Raw genomic sequence first — 17,621 nt, 5'->3', positions numbered from 1 at the left:
AAGTTTCAGCGAGGCAAGGACTGTATCCCATCCGTCCTCGAGTTTCTAACACCTAGCCCGGTACTGACACAAAGGAGATACTATGTAATTGTTTATTGAATTTAATTCAATTCAAAGGACATATGAGCAGACAAGTCACAAAAGAGGAAATGCAACTAGTTAAGGAACATGTAGAATGTATGGCAACTAAAGAAATGCACAAATAGCCACAGTGTTTAAAATGCATTTGCATTCATTTGAAATGAAACTGTATGCACATTTTAGAAAGCAACTTGGTTAACAGGTACCAAGATGCTGAAAAATGTTACACTCTTTCACTCAATAGTTCTGCTTTGAGGAACCTCCTTTATAATACTGTAATACTAATATACATATATATACTATTGGTGAAGTACCTAACTACAATTATGCTGAGAAACTTCGAATGCCACTGTATCTTTTAATCCTCAAAAAGATAATAACAACAATCCTATGGGGTAGGTGGTCGTCCCATTTTAAGAATGAGAAACAGAGGCTCCTGGACATTCACTAAAATATGGAGGTCGTGAAGGCCACCGGGCTGCAGAGAGGCAGAACCATGATTCCAACCAGACCTGTGAAACTCCCAAGCCTGAGCTTTTTCATCTACAATGTATTCTGAGGTTATGATCTTAAATAGCATAGATGTTTCTGCACAAAGTTCTTCTTCTCAATCTTATTTAAAACCCCACAAAGTTGCAAATTATCTAAATAAACCATAAGAAGAAAATATCTAATTGTGGAGCATTAGTTTAGTACCTATATAGTTTACAGATGAAAAATTCTATTTAAAAATTCTATTATGGGGCTTCCCTGGTGGCGCAGTGGTTGAGAGTCCGCCTGCCGATGCAGGGGACACGGGTTCGTGCCCCTATCCCGGAAGATCCCACATGCCGCGGAGCGGCTGGGCCCGCGAGCCATGGCCGCGGAGCCTGTGTGTCCGGAGCCTGTGCTCCGCAACGGGAGAGGCCACAGCAGTGAGAGGCCCGCGTACAGCAAAAAAAAAAAAAAAAAAAAAAAAAAAAAATTCTATTATGGAATACTATAGATTTAAGACAATATTAAGCAGAAAGCACAATTGTGACTGCACTGTGGTTTCAATTAGAAAAACAAGTTTAAATGTAGGGAAAAAAAGGTAATAAGGAATATTCTAGCCTTATGAGAGTTAGGACTATAAAAGATATTTTCCCTTATTCTAATGTCTTGTTTTCACTAGCGGAGTTTTTACTAATGGATTTCTTGAATTCTAACTGTTAGTTATAAAGGCAGGTTTTGATTTCACTTTAAGGCATAAATGATGTATGTATAGTATAGGATCCCATGTTTGTTAAATCAACACTTTACGGAGCCATGGGAGAAGTTTGCATTTAAAAGCTCAGCAACCTGCATGTCTTGGGTCAACAACTTATTACAGGGCTGGTGGCATTAAGTCACAGGGAGGAGAGAGCAATGGTGGGTCCTCTTCTGATGACCCTGAAAGTCAGGATTTATCAGGAGGAGAGAGCCTGGGGCAGCCCCTTCCCGACTGTGTGTTTTCTTCCCCTGACATTATCAGACTCACCAACCTCTTGCTGAAGTTTCCTGGAACCATTCTATTTGCTGGGCTATTCTGTTGGATCTCTGTTTAGTCTAGCAGCAATGGGACTTAGGTGAAAAAACTTACCCAAGCCTCAGTTTATTTATCACTAAAATGGGACTGAAAATAACTAGCTTATATTTATATAAATAAATATGTACGTTTAGTGCTTTTTTTGCCAATAATATTCAATGAAGGATAGCTACTATTATTAGTATTAAAACAGTAGCAATAATAAAGAAAACAATGTTGATGATAATATATCCACCTGATTAAAAATTAATTTGCTTCAATGGGTCCAGTGTTACTGATGGATGTCCATTACCAGCATGAGTCTATTTCTAGCTCTTTCTCCCTCCCTCCCTGTGTTTGAAGAGCTGGGGAATCTTTTTACCCATCTGTTCATATATTTAGCCACCCAAATACATGCACACCCTGATTCCTCCTACAAGAGCTCAGACAGTGGTGGTTAAGAATACTCCAGAACTCGACTAGCCTCCCTAGGTTTGCATCTTGGCCCTACCACATTCCAACCACATGACTGTGGGTGAGGTAATGACCTCCTGGGCGCCTCTCTTTCCACATCTTTAAGATTAAGATACTAGTAGAACTGACTTCACAGGTTTATTATAATCATTAAGTGGGCCAGCACAGAGGAGCCTTCAGAACACTGTGGGCATATAGCATGTGGCCAGTCAACACAGTCCTGTATCTTCATCAGGATGCTGATTGTTAAAGATACATGCACCCCTATGTTCACTGCAGCACTATTTACAATAGCCAAGGCATGAAAGCAACCTAAATGTCCATCGACAGATGAATGGATAAAGAAGATGTGGTACATATACACAGTGGAATACTACTCAGCCATAAAAAAGAATGAAATCATGTCATTGGCAGCAGCATGGACATGGATGGACCTAGAGATTATCATATTAAGTGAAGTAATTCAGAGAAAGATAAATATCATATGATACCACTTATATGTGGAATATTAAAAAAAAGATACAAATGAACTTATTTACAAAACAGAAATAGACTCACAGACATAGAAAAAAAACTTATAATTACCAAAGGGGATATCAGGGTTGGGGGAGATAAATTAGGAGTTTGGAATGAACAGATACACACTACTGTTTATAAAACGTCAATAGATAATCAACAAGGACCTACTACAGAGCACAGGGGTCTATATTCAACATCTCGTCATAACCTACATGTTTAGGTATCGGCAGGGTTGACTTTTTCTGGAGGTCCCTCTCCTGGGTTTGTAGGTGGCTCCTTCTCCCTGTGTCCTCATGGGGTCTTCCTTCTGTGTGTGCCTGAGTCCTAATCTCTTCTTTTTATAAGGACACAAATTATATTGGATTAGGGCCCAGTCTAAGGACACCATTTTAGCTTAATTATTTCTTTAAAGACTCCATCTCCAAATCCAGTCACACTCTGAGATACTGGGGGTTAGAACTTCTATGTAAGAATTTGGGTGAGGTGGGGGCACAATTCAGTCTGAAATAAGGAGGACAAAGTGTAGTTTTTATTTCCCACAGTCACTGTGTCACTTCAGATTTGTAGGTTACAGTTTTCTCCAACAGAGCAAATCTCCTAAATCTGGCAGGCAGTTTAGTCTTGGTTGTTTTTTTTCACTTTAGTCTACAGTTTTCAGACATGATTTTCAACAGGCCCGTTGTCACAGGTGGAATCTCTCCTCAGGAAAGAGATGCAGGTGAGCCTTCTTCCTGCCAACGTTTCAACCAAGAGCCACAGCAAACCTTTACAAGCAAGCTTTTACTAGTCTCTCTCCCGAGAACTGGGGGAACAACGGGATGTGAGCAGAGGAAAGCCCGTAGCCAACAACCTTTTAAAGCGACTGCTTGAAAGGCCTAAAACTATGCCCCGTAGAGTCCTTGTAAGGAGGGAAAAACAGATTCAGAAGAAGGTCTTCTTCCATATTTGAGATGTGAAGTTTCAAGTATTCACAGTTAGCTTTGAGCCATGCCAGCTCAAGTACGACATGGCTCTCTGCAGCCTCCTTGCAAAGCTAAAGTGAGCAGAGGGCGTGGATGATTTGGTCAGAAACCTAAAACCCTCCGTTTAGTCCCCATCAAACTAAGGGCAGTCCAGGTAAGGAGGTCAGAAAACTGTCCCCAGCATGTGCTGTCCACAGGCATCCCCTAACCACATAGAGTCCCATATATGAGAGTCACTACAGGCTCCTCTTTAAATTTAAGACTTCCATGGAGCATCAAGCCTTATTTACATCTGAGTGCAACCTACTTTAATCATAGAGTCTTCCGCATTAGCCGAGTGTTGCTGTGTGTGTCAAGAACAGACAATATCAGTTTGGATAAAGTAGATGAAAGGGAGGTTTCGGATACATCTGGATGCAGTCCAGGTTTTTGACCCAAGCAAGGGAGGCTGGGGACCATAGACTTCTGGGTGGTAGGGACCCTGGGAATGAGAGGAGGGCTCAGAAAGCCAGGAAGGGAAGCCAGCAAGGAGGGAGGCCTTCGAAATTTTGCCCAGAGGCTTGGAGATAGGTGGTGTGGTCCTGAAACACGTCTCTCGTCATTTACAAAGTCCTAGTCAAAATATCAGAAGTTGGGAACGGTGCTAAGCTCAGCCAATTACAAATTGCTATCATTTCCCAAGTCTCAGTCAGTCAGCAGGCAGTGTCTCTATTCAAGTCGATTCAAGATATTTTAGCTAAGCAGAGATGTGTGCTGTGCAAGGGGGACAGAGGTTGTTTCCCTGTTACAGAATAAGTGGGGGACACGGAGAATCTCCCAGGGCCCTCTCACGGCGGTCACCAAGGTCAGGACAGGAGCCGTGGTCAGAAATGGAGAAAAAAGCTGAGCACAAAATAGTGAAAATGTCTCTAGTCTCCGGAGGGTGTGACTTTGTGACATACTGAAAAGAGGAAGCATAACTCAAACAAAATTCACCTCCCTGGTTTTCTCATTTGTCAGCTAAAAAACTGAAGGTTAAACATGCCTACCTTGGCAGGCTGTTGGAGAGAAGGAATACAATTAGATATCTTAACTGTGTAGAGTGGGTGCTCAATATCTTTTGTGTGTGCACAAACACACACATGCACACACACGTACACACACACACATACTCTTCTAGAATGGTGCCCCGACTGTTCGCCCCAGCGCACGTTGAACGGACTTACCTACTGTACTCCAGAGCAGTGGTTCTCCAAGTACGGTCCCTACAGCAGCAGCATGAGACTGAGGCGGGAGCTTGTTAGAAATGGATATCTCAGCCCCCAACAGAATCAGAAAACCTGCAGTCTAACAAGCCCTCCAGGTGATTCTAATGGACACTGAAGTTTGAGAACCACTACTCTAGACCAACATTGGCTGTCTGGCTGCAAAGTAAAGTCAGCTGGGATGTTTGTAAAAACAGTGGTAATACCACGGCCCCACCCATACCAAATAAATCAGAACTTTGTAAACAGAGTCCAGGCCCAGAACTTTCTTTTTAAAGATCTTTCTCAGATGATTCTAATGTGCAGCCAATACTGAGAAACGACGCTTCCGGGTACCACAGCTGTGGAGTTCCTTGGTGGTTCTCAGATTGAACACCCATCTTTTCATTCCTTTGTTTCCCCCAATACAAGTGCCTCTTCTATGCCAAGCACTGTGGTGGGTAGTGCGGATACAAGACAGATATGGACCACACATTTCTGGAGTGTATAGTCTGGTGGGCATCATAGAGTCCACCACTTACAGCTGCACTACTCGTGCACTGCATAACTCCAGTGGGTGTCCTTCACATCTTTATATACAACCAGTAAAGCCACACACAGTATCCGAGGTTGAAGCCCAAGGTAATCTTGGCCCCTAAAGATGTAGAGTATATCCAAGTAGCTTTAGCCTCTACTCTTGGCACTGCCAATGTCTTCCCAGGGAGTCCCAGCAGCATCCAGGCCAGTGAATTGATTTTCTTATCATTCTGTTATGTATAATCACTACATTTTTTAATTGATGAGGAACGTGACATGGAATATGACTTTGCTGAGCATGGTGGTTTTATTTTTTAATGAACTGGTACCATTATATAGGGTTTTCACTTTGAACTTACTTTATTCTTAGTATGGTAGGCTGAATAGCGGCCCACAAAGATATGCAGGTCTTAACCCCTGGAACCAGTCAACGTTTTCTTATATGGTGGCAAGAACTTCGCAGATGTGATTAAAGATCTTAAGATGGTGAGATTATCCTGGATTATCTGGATGGCCATAAATGCAATCACAAGTGTTTTTATGAGACAGCGACAAAGGGAGATTTGATACAGAAGAGGAAAACAATGAGACCAGCGGAAAAGGATGCTACCCTGTGGGCTGCAAAGGTGGAGGAAGGCCTAGGAGCCCAGGAATGCAGCTCTAGAGAAAGTGAAGGCAAGGGGATGGACACTCTCCTACAGCCTCTGGAGGGAACACCCCTCGACACACTGATTTTGGCTAGTGAACCTGACTTCAGACCTCTGACCTCCAAGCTATAGGAGAATACAGGTGTGTTGTTTTAAGTCACCGAGGTTATAATTATTTGATGCAGCAGCAATATAAAACTGATATACTTATGCCCAAATAAAGAAAATCCAGAACAAGAGTAGACGGTTTGGGAGAGAAGTTAAGGGCACCTGAAATTGAACGGGCCAGGCTCTGCGCTGGTTACTTTATGCGGATTAGGTCTCAACCTCACAACAATCACGTGAGAAAGGGGATCTCATCATCACAATCACCATCATCGTCATCACTACCTTCATCACCAAAATCATTATGTGCATCACCACCATCACCATCATTTCAGTTTTAAAGATGAAAGTAAATTACAGGAAAGGTTAAGTAATGTCCTCCAAATCACCCATCCGGTAAGTAGCAGAGTCTGAACCCATGTCTGCTTGACTCATAAGTACAATTTCCAAAAGGCACCTTCCACTCAACAAATTAACTGAATATTACTGTAGAAGGCTTTTGTATTGAGTTTAAAATTCTGCTCTGATCGGAGCATAACGGGTTACTGATTAATGACCTTTATGGCCTGAAAGCAGAGTGTCTGAAGCAACCACTTTTGAAGAGCTTTTTTTTTATAGTAACCTGCAAAGAGCACAAGTGGATGTGGTGGGTGGTCCCACAGACACTGTTCATACAGCCATAACACAGTTAAATGCCATTAATAATTCCCCATTCAATACAGTCTTGCCCCAAAGAAATTGCTTCTGCGTCATCAACTCCTGGCAGCAACTCTACTATATCTGAGCTGCCATTTCTCACAAATAATGGCCTTTTATCCCACTTGAAACTTGTCACCTGGAACAAATAAGGTCTTTACAAGTCCCAGAAAATGAGAGAATTCTCTCCACAAAGTATATTATTTTTTACTTATTCCTTACCCTGACATAATAAGAGGGGTTAACCTACCAGAGAGGTTGAATTCACATCACCCCAAAAAATGCAGTGAGGATTTGTTCATATCAGAAGGGAAAAATCTGGTTTGTATAAAAAAGTAAAATCTGACATGCAGAAAAATTATTCTAAAAACTAACAAACAAATAAATTTTATTTATTATAAATAAAATTTGATAAAATTTACCTTATAATCTATAATTACATCAGTAAAATGATTTCATGCCACAGAGACTTACTCAGATATCACGTTTTTATGTGGTAAGAAAATCTCAGGATCTCTCACAAGTCCTGGGTCTGAGGAACTTCCCCTAAATCCCTCAAAATTTGTCTTTGTCTTTGTGGTATAAAGAGGTCAACATTCCCTAAATTGATCAACAGTTTAAAAGAAATTGCAATAAAAAATAACAATAATTATGACACCTTATACTCAGCGATCCCCATATACCAGAGGATGTTTGAGGGCCTCACAGCCAGTAACTGTTTACTCCTCTCATTATGAGGAAGTATCTTTGTCATCCCTGTTTTGCAGATGAGGAAACTGAGACACAAAGCTGGTACGAGGTGGAGCCAGAATTCTATGCTAAGCATATTAGGGCCAGAGTCTTCTTAAGCACAATGTTTTAATGTCTCATCAACATTCTAAAAGGCTTTGCAGAGAAACTCGAATATCTTACTTCATAATTTACACCAAAGTCTAAAGAGACAAGAACAGCAAGGACTCACTCTACCTGATAACAAGACTAGTTATAAACCATGGTAATTGCACCAGTGGGCTGCTGGTGCGGGGATGGACCAGTGGGTCTCTGGAGCCAACGAGAGGCCAGAAGAGACCTGCACTACGCAGGAGGGAAGAGAGGAAAAGAAGAAACACTCAGTAAATAATGCTGGGACTATCTGTTACCATATGGAGGTAAATGAAATTTAATCCCTATCTCTCACTGTACAAAAATCAACTCAAGGTAAATTAAGGATTTAATGAAATGAAAGTCAATACAAACTATTCTGGAAAAAAAAATAGGAAGTGTGTAGTAGGAACACATTTTTTAAGACAAAAACACCAATCAAAAATTGTAAAATTAGGGCTTCCCTGGTGGCGCAGTGGTTGAGAGTCCACCTGCCGACGCAGGGGACACGGGTTCGTGCCCCGGTCCGGGAAGATCCCACATGCCGCGGAGCGGCTGGGCCCGTGAGCCATGTCCGCTGAGCCTGCGGGTCCGGAGCCTGTGCTCTGCAACGGGAGAGGCCACAGCAGTGAGAGGCCCGCGTACCGCAAAAAAAAAAAAAAAAAAAAAAATTGTAAAATTAATCTAAGAGTACCTATTCATCAAGAAAAACAGCAAAAAGGTGAAATATAAAGCACAAATGGGAAGATATTTATAGCATCTGCAACCATATTACTAACAAAGAATTAGTATAAAGAATATATAATAAACTACAAAGAGAGAGAGAGGAAGAAGATAAACAATCCAATAACAAATGGGCTAAAGGCATTAGTAGGCATTTCACAGAACTAAATTTTTCCTTTTATTTTTCAAATCACTGAATTCCATTTCTCTACTAGATGATTCCTAACAGCATATGGCTGAAAGGGTATCGCACCCATCTTACCCTCTCATCTCAAATCCTTCCTTGGCTCCGCTTTCCCCCTCAGCCTTCTATTCTCACATCCTAAGCAGGTGTTTTTCCCCACCGCTCCACCAAACAGCTCTTAGAGACGTCACCACGGCCCGCATGTCACCCCAGCATGACATGAACATTCGACACTACTGATCATGCCCGGTTGCCCTCTGATCAGAAGCCTCTTGATGCTCCTACTCAGATTCCTTTGAGGATTCCCTCTCATTTCCTGAATTTTTTTTTGTGTGTGTGTGGTACATGGGCCTCTCACTGTTGTGGCCTCTCCCGTTGCGGAGCACAGGCTCCAGAAGCGCAAGCTCAGCAGCCATGGCTCACGGGCCCAGCCGCTCCGCGGCATGTGGGATCTTCCCGGACCAGGGCACGAACCCGCGTCCCCTGCATCAGCAGGCGGACTCTCCACCACTGCGCCACCAGGGAAGCCCTCGTTTCCCGAATTTTGAAGTGTCTCTGCACTCAGTCTGGGACCTTTTCCCTATTTATACTCACTCCCTTGACAATCACCCATCCTAAAGGTTTTTAATGGTATCGCTAGGCTGGCATCTCCTAATGTCCCGTTCTAGCCCAGACCTCTTATCTGAACTCCAAGCAACTACGCCCAACTGCATCCTCCCATCTGCTCTAGGATGTTGGGTTTGCTTCGCAGAGCGGACAGGCCCCTAAGTGAGCCCTGGCCCTTCCCCACTTCCTGCCCTCCAACCTCTCCTCTCTCCGGCTTCCCCATCGCCACAAGCAGCACCTGAAAGCCATCGTCCTTCCTCTGTCCCCGCAAATCCCATTCATCAGAAAAACCTAACGCTCAACCGAAAAACGACCCCCTTTCACCGCCTCCGTATCCTCTCTTCTGTTTGGGCTGCGAGCTCCCCGCGATGGACAGAGAAATCTGGTCAGAACTCTGGTCACAGAAGGTCCCTCTGCTCCACCGCCGCCCACTCTCTCTCCGTCCTCACCTCCTCCCTCTGCACCCCCTTGCTCACCCTGCTTTCTCCCCACAGAGGCCTCCTTGCAGTGTTGAGACACACTGGACACAACACTGCTGCGGGGCTTCGGAACTTCCTGTTTGCTCTGCCTGGGAAGTTCTTCCCCTGACATCTCCCTGACCCTCTCCCTCACCATCCCCAGGTTTTCACACAAATGTCCCCTCCTCAGCCCCCCATCTGAAACTCCGCATCTCCCCTAAAATTACTCTTCACTGCTTCAGTTTTTCCCTGACACCAATGACCATCTAACCAGCTACACCGTCTATTTATCTTGTTCATGCGCAAGCATGAAGCTACCTTAGGAACCTGGGGTGCCTGTTTTGTTCGCTCTCTAGCTCCAGACCTGGAATCAATGGGCACAGCAACTGCACAGATAATTATTTGTTGGATGGAAGAACAAACTACACACACCATCATGGATAAATCTCAAAGCAATAATGTTGGGAAAAAAGCCAGTCCCAGAAGAACATCTCCTTTGTGATTCTAATTACATAAAGTGCAAGAGCATATGCACATCTTAGCAAGATAGTACTTAGGGCTACAAGCATATGTTGACACAACTACAAAGAAAAGCAAGGATTAACTAACATCCAATTCAGGAGTGAGGCTCCCTCTGGGGGAGGGGGTGTGATTGGAAAGGAGCCCACAGGGGAATTTTCAAGGACACCCTTCAGTTTCTTAACTTCGGCAAGCGTTCTATACACACACATTGTGTTAGTGTAAAAAACATGTAGGGCTTCCCTGGTGGCGCAGTGGTTGAGAATCTGCCTGCCGATGCAGGGGACATGGGTTCGAGCCCTGGTCTGGGAAGATCCCACATGCCGCAGAGCAACTGGGCCCTTGAGCCACAACTACTGAGCCTGTGCGTCTGGAGCCTGTGCTCCGCAACAAGAGAGGCCGCGACAGTGAGAGGCCCGCGCACCGCAATGAAGAGTGGCCCTCGCTCACCGCAACTAGAGAAAGCCCTCGCACAGAAACAAAGACCCAACACAGCCATAAATAAATAAATAAATAAATAAATTTAAAAATTCACGACACATGTCAATATTTTTTTTAAATGTGTAAAAAGACAAGAAAAATCATTTAGCGCACACCAGACCACATGACCTCTTTGGAATCCAATATTCATAATACGGGATTTCAAATATGGTCCCACCACCGATACAGTGCCCTGTTCTGCTTTCTCGGCCATGCTACAAACTCACTGTGCAGCAAAATCAGTTTGCTTATTCTTGCTCCACAGCCCAACTGGATGGCAAAACTCACCCCAAGAGACTGAGCTCTAACAGGCAAGGCAAGAAGCAGGTGACCGTCATCTCTGATTTTGCATCCGCTGACAGCCCTTTGTACATGGCAATGATGAAAAAAGAAATCTTCTAATGCATTACACAAACCACGGAATTTAACTTAGGAGCATGGGGGTTTGTATCAAGAGAGGAGAAGGAATTCCCAAAGACTCTGTTAAGAGCGGGTGCTTCCTTCCTGCTGCACCCTGCCTTTTCTCAAAAGCCAGTTCAGCCCTCCCTCCTGCCCAAGAGCAGCTACCCTCACTGCCCACATACACATGGGTCCTCACGGGCTCCCACAGCTGAAAACGGCATCATGAGGCAGAGACTCCACTAAATGTTCTTCCTCAGGAAAATCACCTTTGGCTCCACTGACATCTGACACTTTGGCATGAACACCGAGAAGATTTGAGACAATATGTGAGAAAACGTGCGGTTATCTTTAAAACATTGTTATAACACTGGATAAGAATGCAAATGTTCAATGGTAGCCCTGTGAATAAAGCTCAAGGAAATAAACAAATTAGATGATAGACAGATGGATAGATAGCTAGACAGATAGGTATGTAGGTAGTAGATAGACAGATAGATAGATAAGCAAATAAGTAAATGGAGGAGGGAAGGAATGAGTTTGTTGTGCTTACTAGTTATCCCCAGCAAATATTATATACTAGACACTCAATAAACATCTGTTGAATGAGTGAATGAGGTAATGGATGTCAAACAACGGGATAAGCTATGGTCCAAAGTATCTAACACCTCGTCAGGTACGCCACACCTGAGTAGACACTATCAGCCCTTCAGCCTCCACTGTGTGGGAAGCTCAGGTAAATGTGTATTTTGCTTCCTTCTCCTGGACACCAGGCCTTTGGGAAGCCAGCCTGTCCATGTTCCTGCTACATGGCAGGTGCTTGATGAACAAACTGTTTTACTTAATCACTTATATATTTGGGGAGAGTATCTACAAGAATCCATCCAATTTCATGTATCAGGAGGTTTCCCTTGACCTCTCAGATACCAGAAAATGACCTTCTCCAGGGAAAATCTGGTTGTACCAGGTGAGTCCAGTGTGGTGACACTAAGACCTCTATCTCTGGGTGACAAAGAGCCTTGGATGGGTCAACACCTTCCATAGCTTATCTACAGTCCTTTGTCCTCCAGAACCGTGCCATCCCATATGGCAGCCAACAGCTGCATGTGACTATTAAATTCAAATCCATGAAAGTTAAATAAAATTAGCAATTCCACTCCTTAGTCACTCTAACCACATTTCACGTGCTTGGGAGTCACATCTGCCTAGTGGCTACAAGCCACTAATGTTCTAGAACATCTCCATCATCACAGAAAGGTGCTTTTAGACAGGGCTGGGCTGGCATGTTATCTGATGTTACAGTATCACCTTTGATTGTACCTTAAAGGATATTGAATATAAACCAGCTAGAAGTCCTGAAAACTACAGAAAGAGCTAAAATGATTTAATAAGCATTATGGAACTTAAAAAGACATGAATCATAGTTTAGGAGGCAAAAATATAAATGAAGTAACGTTTCATGGGGGAAGGGAATGCGTAAATCCTCTACTTAAAGATGAAGCAACACATTATACAAAGTATAAACAGATACAAATGATGCTCTTTAGATCTATATAATACTGAATTGAAAGCAAATGCATTGGTCAAGATATAAACTAATCCATTTACAAACTAATTGGGTTGTTAGGTGCACGTTACTATCAGGAACCTGAGGTAGCACTTCCAACTAATGGTAATAATTGCTTTTAAATAACCTTAAGATGAGTACAGTCATTTCAATGCTCTATTTAACCCCCTTTTCTAGTGTAGAAATTATGCTATAGATCAGCCTAATGGGAACACACACCTGATATGCATACAAAGGACAACTGAAGAGTCAAGAAGTAAACTGTTTAAAAAACAATGCTTTGTAGAATGAATTAAGACAAACAAGAACCTGCACTACCACTGCAGCAGAGCCAAAAGTCTGCACCCTTCACGTGCCCGGTTCTGCACTTGTGAGCTCTGTGACCTGGAATTTGCCACTAACCCTCACTGCATCTCAAATTTCCATCTGCAAAGTGAAAGGGGCTGTGCGACTGTCTGGCATTTCTTTTCATTCCTGTGGTCAGTGAATCAATGACCATGGCAGTGACAGAGATGGGAAGGAAGAGTGGCCGAGTCTTTCTCATCATCAAGCCAGCTCCTCCCACGCCGAGCCCAGATGGAGGCACCGACATCTTCCCAGTCACCTTCCCCAGACACCTTGGACCCAGGCTCCATCCTTCTGCTGACCCTGCCACTATCCTGTTCTCCCTGTTGCAACACCACGTACAACACACACACACACACACACACACACACACACACACACACACACACACCAGGCACACATTAGCGGACAGGTGAGTTCAAGAGCGAACCAAGAGGGCTGATGGGATGGAAGCGAGGGGAGGCGTGATCTCTGTCGTGAGCATCAGTCGCTGCCTTCGCCGCTAACGCTCTGGTATGAGTCGCTAAAACCATGGTGACATCTTGCTCAGCCATTGGATGAGCTTCTCGCTGTTTACCAAATTCCAAGTTAAAAGGACTGACATTTCACGTATTCCCCACAGATGAACACGTCAAAAGAAAATGGGTGTTAGCAAGAAAAGACTTGATGTGAATGCTGCAGGCATTTGGGAGCCTAAAAAAGGAGATGTGTTGTGTTGAAGGCACTTTAAGAAGACAGATTTTGACAGAAGCGCTCCAGATATTAAACTGAATCCTGGAGTCATACCTTCTAATTCCTAATCTCACTTACAGGGGAAAAGAGAAAAGCTTCACTGTAGGAAAAACTTCACCCTCAAGACCTTCCAGTCACAAACCACAGTCACCACCTTGTTGGTGCTTCCTCGTGCATGGAAGAATTCCAGTCCCAGTTCATTTTTAAGCATAGCTACAGTGTAATGGACAGTACAAAGAAACTTAAGCATAAATTAGATCAAGTGATCAGCAAGCTAGAGGATACCAAGAAAAGTCTGCGGAATGTTTTAGATGGAGAAAAACGTTTCCAAAAATCATTGAGGAAGACAATCAGGGAATAAAAGGATGAATGTCTCATCTGCCAAGAAACAGCAAATAGACTGGAAGTTTTCTGTTGGGAGTGATGTCAGGAGAGCATGAACTATATTTCATGAAATAATTTCATGTTATGTTCTACCTAAAGTTGATATTGGTACAGCTTTTCAGAAAAGGATTACCATCATTAAATAATATCCGTCAGGGCATCCCTGGTGGCGCAGTGGTTGAGAGTCCGCCTGCCAATGCAGGGGACACGGGTTCGTGCCCTGGTCTGGGAAGATCCCACATGCCGCGGAGCGGCTGGGCCCATGAGCCATGGCCGCTGAGCCTGTGTGTCTGGAGTCTGTGCTCTGCAACGGGAGAGGCCACAACAGTGAGAGGCCCGCGTACCACAAAAAAAAAATAATAATAATAACAATAATAATATCCGTCAGAAAAAAGAGCAAACCAAGCTATTAATTAAAACATAGAGTATTTATTTAGCAGTTGCCATGTGCTAAGTACTGTACTAAACACTTTCATATTTTAACTCACTTAATCCTTACCACCCACATCCCTAGGAAGGAAGGAGGTGTTTTTATCCCCATTTTATACACAAGGAAATTAAGGCACAGAAAGGTCGGTCAAAGGTCATACAGTTTGTATGTCTTGGAGCCAGAATTGCAACCCAGGCTATGGAGTTTGCAAGCCTGTGCAATTAATTTCTAGAATATCCTACAGCTCTGTGAAGAAAGTTATCAACCAAGTGGCAATATATACATATTTTATTATACTGCATATACAAGAGATCATGTCAATCAAAATCTATGGTTGATTACCCACAAAAATGGCTGCAGTGAATTGTCCCGTCCCTCTGTACTTGGCCTTTGCGATATGGCTGCAGCTCCTTGTATGAAGAAGTGTCTTCTTTTCCACTCCTTGAATCTGGGCTTGGCCATGTGACTTGCTTTGACCCATGGGATATTTTCAAGCATTATGCAAATAAAGGCCTGAAAAGTGCTTGTGCACTGGAACTTGCTGGAGACGTGGGATGACCACCATGTGGACAAGCTAGGCTAGCCCCCTGGGAGCTAAGAAACACAAGCAGAGGCCCAGCCACCCCAGCCATCCCAACAGAAGCCCTTTAAATGGGTGGTTTGAGAATGATCTGCAGTGTTCTCTTCCTTTGCCTTCTAATGCCTGGTCTTTTGGTTGATTTGTTCACCAAGGCATGGCTGAACCCTCCCTATATGCCTGACATTGTTTTGTGTGCAGGACTCTGTACGTATAGTGTAATGAGCAGAAATGTGTCTCCCAAAAAGGTATGTTCAAGGTCTAATCCCCAGTACCTATGAGTGTGAACTTATTTGGAAACAGGTATAACCAACGTTCCAGAGATGCAGAGACAGACACACCAGGAGAATATCATGTGATGACACAGGCAGAGAATGGAGTGGTGCAGCCATAAACCGAGGGTTGCTGGCAGCCACCAGGCCTTGGGATTGAGGGCTGGAACAGACCCGCCTCAGAGCGTCCAGAAGGAACTAACCCTGCCAACACCTCAATTTCAGACTTCTGGCCACCAGAGCTCTGGAACTATCAATATCTTTTGTTTTAAGGCACTCAGTTTGTGGTACTTTGTCATAGCAGCCTAGGAAATTAATACATATATATATTCTGGGAAACACAGAAAAAGAACCCAGGGAAGAAAGAAAGATCACAAAATAAGAAACTGAAACTGAGATACAGATTGTAGGAGGTGCAGTAACTTCTGGCATAAAACTGAATGAATCCCTTTGCTAACACCTATTCTTCTCTGGGGCCAACTGTGGCTTTGCAGTCAGCTGCCTGCTTGGCTAAGGACTAGGAGAGCCACCCTGGATGCCTTGGGAGAGCAAGGTGCTAACCCAGCTCCTAAGGGAGCCTTTACATCCCAAGTGGGCTTGTCTTTCTTCCAGCCAAGACATGCCTGGCAGAAATCCAGGAGAAACAGGCTTCTTCAGAAGGCCTGGTCAAGACACTCTCCTACACTAGCAGGTGATGTTAAGGCAGACATCTGATCTGTAGCTCTTCATCTGGCCTGCACCCAAACATGTATCCTAGTTAGTAAATTACTCCCAAAGAACCCCAATGCACTTGTGATGATCCTCAGAGCAGAGGGGTCTAGACTACACAGGGCTGCCTGACAGGGGTACTGGGGTGTGGAGTGGGGGGATAGAACCATGTAGGAGGGAGAAGGGACAGAGAAAGGTGAGGAGAAAGAGGTGGTGAGGAGAAATCACAACAGCTCCTTCCCAGCCCAGATCTCTGTCTTTGCCCCATCCCACCTCCGGGGTGTTGAGTCCTTCTGGAACTAGAACTAATCGCCCAGGTGGACCCCAGGTTCAATTCCACACCCCTCAGCCTTTCAAGCTGTTTCTTATTCTAATTCCATCCTGAGTGTCCCATCTCACCTCCCACCACTCCCCAAAACCCCAACAATCAAGACCCCTCACTATCGCCTAATTCTTCCAACATCATGGCAGCCTTGCAGCCAACTCTACTCTGGGTGCCTCACGGCACTTTGGAGTCTCTCTGTTGGTTTATATCTTTTTGAAGCCTGAAGAAAATAACCAACTGAACAACCTCTAAAGTGTGTGTGTGTGTCTCCCCTACGCCTTTCCAATCACTGATCAATACCCATGACATTGAGAAAAGCCTGCTGGCTCACCCGTCTCATCCTCTTCCTCTTCTAGGTGGGGGACTCAAGGGAGCGTTCTGAAAGATTAAGACTCATGTCAACAGGGAGATGTGCTGCTAACTCCCTTTGGTGCTGCCTTCAGCCCAGATCTGGTCCAGTTCTCAGACTGCTGGCCTGGCTGTTGGCCTGGTGGACCCCACAGCCCTTGCTATACGAGCAGGAGAACCAGCTAAGTCCGACACAAATAAGAGCGGTCAGAGTTTGCCTACAACAATTAATTAACTAATTAATTTTTATTTTGGGCTGCGTTGGGTCTTTGTTGCTGTGCACGGGCTTTCTCTAGTTGCGGCAAGTGGGGACTACTCTTTGTTGCTGTGCACGGGCTTCTCATTGCGGTGGCTTCTCTTGTGGAGCACGGGCTCCAGGCTCACAGGCTTCAGCAGTCGTGGCTCGCAGGCTCAGTAGTTGTGGCACGTGGGCTCAGTAGTTGTGCCACACAGGCTTAGTTGCTCCACGGCATGTGGGATCCTCCTGGACCAGGGCTCGAACCCATATCCCATGCATTGGCAGGCAGACTCTTAACCACAGCGCCACCAGGGAAGTCCCTTGATGGCCGGTTGACATATAGTTTTTGGATAAATGAATGGAGAGTATGTGGACTGAATTGTGTCCCTTCAAAATACAAGTATTGAAATCATAACCCCCATTAGCTCAGAATGGGACCTCATTTAAAGATAGGGTTTTACAGAAGTCATCAAGGTAAAATGAGGTCATTGTGAGTGGGCTCTAATCCGATCTGACTCTGTCCTTATGAAAAGGGGAAACCTGGGCACAGACACACAGGGGGAGGCCACGTGAACAGGAAGATGGCCGTCTGCAAGTCAGGAGGCATGGAACTCAGTCTTCTCCCACAGGCCTCTGAGGAATCCAGCACCTTCAAAGTCTACTGTTAAGTCCCCGAGCTTGTGGTGCTTGTTACAA

General features: G+C 44.4%; 1 protein-coding gene and 1 pseudogene across 3 annotated transcripts in view; one reads left to right on the top strand and one right to left on the bottom strand.

Annotated features, from left to right (window-relative positions):
• The window catches only part of DSCAM (DS cell adhesion molecule), a gene marked incomplete at both ends in the record, with an annotated part of 733,770 nt that overhangs the window by 631,585 nt on the left and 84,564 nt on the right, over window positions 1-17,621 (bottom strand). The window lies entirely within an intron of this gene.
• LOC308617482 (THAP domain-containing protein 6-like) lies at window positions 13,443-14,067 on the top strand (annotated as a pseudogene). Its single transcript has one exon. The product of its transcript is annotated as a THAP domain-containing protein 6-like (transcript).

Source organism: Mesoplodon bidens (genome assembly GCF_964165515.1).
Source record: "Mesoplodon bidens genome assembly, chromosome: 5".
Lineage (NCBI taxonomy): Eukaryota > Metazoa > Chordata > Mammalia > Artiodactyla > Ziphiidae > Mesoplodon > Mesoplodon bidens.
This window is presented reverse-complemented; position numbering and strand designations above follow the sequence as displayed.